This window comes from Molossus molossus, unplaced genomic scaffold (assembly GCF_014108415.1).
Source record: "Molossus molossus isolate mMolMol1 unplaced genomic scaffold, mMolMol1.p scaffold_m16_p_10, whole genome shotgun sequence".
Taxonomy (NCBI): Eukaryota; Metazoa; Chordata; class Mammalia; order Chiroptera; family Molossidae; genus Molossus; species Molossus molossus.
In genome coordinates, this window is record NW_023425345.1 from 104,235,599 (window position 1) to 104,240,511 (window position 4,913).

Below are 4,913 nucleotides of genomic sequence, written 5' to 3' on the forward strand. Positions count from 1 at the left end.
TATGTCATTCTTTATTTCTGCTTCGTAGTTTTTCATTCCCAATTGGTTGATTTTCAATATTACTGTGTCTTTACTCATGTTGTTGAGCTCTGTACTCATGCTTTTGAGCTTCCTTATTATCATTACTCTGAACTCTACCTTTGGTAACTTGCTTAATTTCATTTATTTCTGCTTCTGTAGAATTTTCTTGTTCTTTCTCTTGGGATTTGCTTGTTTCACCATTTTGGCTTTCTCAGTGGGTTTTGGAGCCTCCTAAATTTTCCCTGTGGGTGTTGGTGTTCTGCAGGTTGTGGCTCCCTCTACTGGGATTGGATGTGTGGGAGGTCCCATGTTAAATACCACTGTCATGTCTTACTTTCCTGGGTAGGTTTGCAGGCCAATCAAAAGTTCAGTTATCCTCTAGTCTTTGCCTGCAAGCTATTAGTCTCAGTTACTTGATGAGTCTTGGGTTGTAGCCCTCAGCTGAATGAAAAGTCCCTCAGGTGTAAGAGGTTACAGCGTGTGGAGCACTTGCTTGCTGGCAGACTCTATCTGTTAATGAGCCTCAATTTGCATTTTTCTGACCTGGCCTGGTGATGTTAAATTCTGGAGGGAGGGGCTTTTTCTTTTTCTTAGGGCTCTCAGAAGGGGCTCTTTGAATAAGACAGCTACTATCCAATGAGAGAGTGATTCAGCATAAAAATCCTGGTGTCCTTTCCAGCTCTCTCGTGAGCCAGGAGCCCCTTCATACAGTTCCAGTCCAGTCTGCTCTGCCTCTGCTGAACCCCAAGGTGAGTGACTGTAACTGATTTAGTGCCCTGGCCCTTCAGGGACCTGACTGCTCATAGCCGAAACAGCCCTCAGCTGCTGTCCGTGGGCTCCCATTTCACTCTATTGCACCTCCGCAGATCCTACTAGGCTTGATTTGTTGTCTTCTTTCTATTCCTGATTATAAGGGTTCTCTCCAGCTGCTTTTCAGTTGTTTTTTTCCTGATGATTTGTCTTTATTTTAGTTGTAATTCTAGTTTGGTCCTTGGGAGAAGGTCTGTGTAGCTTCCATTCACTCCACCAACATTTTTTTTCCTATTATTTTTTTTAATCATCACCCGAGGATATTTTTCCATTTATTTTCAGTCAGAGTGAAGAGGGAGAAAGAAACATCGATGTGAGAGAGACATGCCGACTGGTTGCCTCTCTCATGATCTTGACCAGGGCTGGGTACCGAATCACAACCAAGGTACATATACTTGACCAGAATCAAACCTGTGGCCCTTTGGTTCATAGGTTGACACTCTATCTACTGAGGCAAATCAGCCAGGGCCAGTTTTTTTTCTAAAGTGTCTTGTAATTTTTTTGAGTAAAAGTCTTTTACCTTTGTGATTAAATTTATTTTGAGGTATTTTGTTTTTTGCTGCAATTGTAAATGGGATTGTTTCCTTAATTTCCTTTTCTAATAATATTTCATTATTGATGTATAAAAATGCAACTGATTTCTGAATATTAATTTTGTATCCTGCTACTTTGTTGAATTTATTTATCAGTTCTAGTAGTTTCTTTTTCTTTGTGGAATCTTTAGGGTTCTCTATTTACAGTAGCATGTCACCTGCAAATAATGATCATTTTACTTCTTCCTTTCCAATTTGTATGTCTTTTATTTCTTCTTGTCTGATTGCTGTGGCTAGGACTTCCAGTACTATGTTGAATAAGAGTCATGAAAGTGTACACTCCTGTCTTGTTCCTGATATTAAGGGAAACACTTTTAGTTTTTTCCCATTGAATATGATATTAGCTGTGGATTTGTCATATGGCTTTTATTAGGTTGATGTAGTTCCCTCTATTCTCACTTTGCTGAGAATTTTTATGATAAATCAGTTGTGGATTTTGTCAAATGATTTTACTGTATCTATTGATATGATCTTATGGTTTTTAGTCTTCATTTTGTTTATGTGGTGTATCACATTAAATGATTTACAGATATTGAACCAAATTTGCATCTCAGGAATAAATTGCACTTAATAATGGTGTACAGTCTTTTTAATGTATTGCTAATTTTTTTTGCTAATATTTTATTGAGGATTTTTGCATCTATATTCATCAGGGATATAAGCCTATAATTTTCTTTTTTTGCAGTATCTTTATCTGGTTTTGGTTAGGATCATGCTGTTCTTGTAAAATGAGCTTGGGTGTCTGTCTTTCTGTTGAAATTTTTGGAATAATTTGAGAAGGTTAGTTGTTATTTCCTTTTTTTTAATTTTGAGTTTATTAAGTTATTTTTGTTACAGATGTTTTTCCTTTTTCCCCCGGACACCCTCTTCCCTATCCCACCAAGCACTGTTGTCTATGTCCATTGGTTACGTATACATGCATATAAGTTCTTTGGTTTGTCTCATCCCTCCCACCTGCCCCTCTCCTCTGAAGTTTGTCAGTCTGAACCATACTCTTTTCTATATATCCAGGTCTGTTTTGTTTCTCAGCTTTTTTTGTTTGTTATATTCCACAAATAAGTGCGATCATGTGGTATTTGTCTTTCTATGATTGGCTTATTTTGCTTAGCATAATACTCTCCAGGTCCCTCCATGTCATCTCAAAGAATACGAGATCTTTTTTTCTTACAGCTGCATAATGTTCCATTGTGTATATGTACCACAGCTTTTTTATCCACTCATCTACTGATGGACACCTGGGCTGTTTCCAGATCTTAGGAATTGTAAAGTGCTTCTATGAACATAGGGATACATATATTCTTTCTGATTGGTGTTTCAGGCTTCTTAGGATATATTCCTAGAAGTGGGATCACTGGGTCAAATGGCAGTTCAATTTTTAATTTTTTGAGGAAACACCATATTGTTTTCTATAGTGGCTGCACCAGTATGCATTGCCACCAGCAGTGTACTAGAGTCCCTTTTTCTCCACACCCTTGCCAGCACTTGTTGTTTGATGATTTGTTGATGGCAGACATTCTGGCAGGTAGGAGGTGATACCTCATAGTTGTTTTAATTTGCATCTCTCTGATGATTAGTGACATTGAGGATTTCTTCATATGTCTCTTGGCCATTTGTATGTCCTCTTTGGAGAGGTGTCTATTTTGGTCCTCTGCCCATTTTTAATTGGATTCTTTGTCTTCCTTTGGTAGTTGTTATTTCTTCTTTGAATGTTTGATAAAACTCACCAGTGAAGCCATGTGGTCCAGGACTTTTGTTTGTTGGAAATTTTTTTATTACAGTTTCTATTTCATTGGTTATAATCTCTGTTCAGATTTTCTGTTTTTTTCTTAATTTAATTTTGGAAGATTGTATGTTTCTAGGTTGTTTAATTTATTGACGAGTAGTATGTAATATTTTCTTATAATCTTTTGTATTTTTGTGGTGTTAGTTGTTATTTCTTTCATTTCTGATTTTATTTATTTGAATCCTCTCTATTTCTTTGTGAGTCTGATTGGTGAGTCTTGTTAAAGGTTTGTCAATCTTGTTTATCTTTTCAAAGAACCAACTCAGTTTCATTGATCTTTTGTATTGTTTTTAAGTCTTTGTCAATTATCTCCTCTCTGATCTTTATTATTTCCTTCCTTCTACTTTCTCTGGGCTTTGTTTGTTGTTCTTTTCCGAGTTCTTTTAGGTGAAGGGTAAGATGGTTAATTTGAAAATTTTCTTGCATCTTGAAGTAAGCCTGTAATGCTGTATTCCATAGATTTTGGGTTATTGTGTTTTAATTTTCATTAATCTCAATGTATCTTTTGATTTCTTTGTTGATCTCCTTATTAAGCTATTTATTGTTTAATAACATGTTATTTAACCTCCATGTATTTCTGTATTTTTCAGTGTTTTTTTTTTTTTTCTTTCTTGTAATAGTTTTCTAGTTTCATATCATTATGTTTGGAGAGGATGCTTGATATAATTTTAGTCTTCTTAAATTTATTGAGATTTATTTTATGACCTAGTATGTGTTCCATCCTGAAAAAGTTCCATATGCACTGTAAAAGAATGTATATTTTGTTGTTTTGGGGGTGAAATGCTCTGAAAATACCAGTTAAATTCATTTGATCTAATGTGTCATTTAGGACCGGTTTTCTTGATTGTCTGTCTCTGGAAGATCTGTCCATTGATATCAATGGGGTGTTAAAGTCCCCAACTGTGACTGTATTACTGTTGATCTCTCCCTTTATGTCCATCAAGATTTGCTTCAGTTAAGTGCTCCTGTGTTGGGTGCATTAATGTTTACAAGGGTTATATATTCTTGTTTGATCTATGTCTTTATCATTATGTAATGTCTTCTTTTGTCTCTTATTTAGCCTTTTTTATTTTTATTTCTCACCTGAGGATATATTTTTATTGATTTGAGGGAGAGAGGAAGGGAGAACTGGATGGAGAGAGAGAGTGAGAGAAACATTGGTGTGAGAGAGAAACATCAGTCAGTTGCCTCCCATATGTGCCCTGATCAGGGATCGAACCTGCAACCTAGGTATGTGCCCTGACTGGGAATCAAACCCACAACCTTTTATTGTATGGAATGACACTTCAGCCAACTGAGCCACCTAGACAGGGCTTAGTATCGCCTTTTCAAAAAGTCTGTTTTGTCTGATAGAACTTTTGCTACCCAGATTTTTTTTCATTTCCATTTGCACAAAATATGTTTTTTTATCCCTTACTTTCAGTGTGTGTTTCAATCTGAAGTGGGTCTCTTGTAGACAGCATATATATGGGTTTTGCTTTCTTATCCTTTCAGCTACCCCATGTCTTTTGTTTGGAGTCCATTTACATTTAAAGAGGTTACTGATAAGTATATATTTATTTCCATTTTATTCTTTATAATTATATTCCTTTTTTTTTTCCTTCTTAAAGAAGTCCTTTTAACATTTATTGTAATAATGATTCGGTGGTAATGTACTCCTTTAGACTTTTCTTGACTTGGAAATTCTCTATTTCTCCTTTAATTTT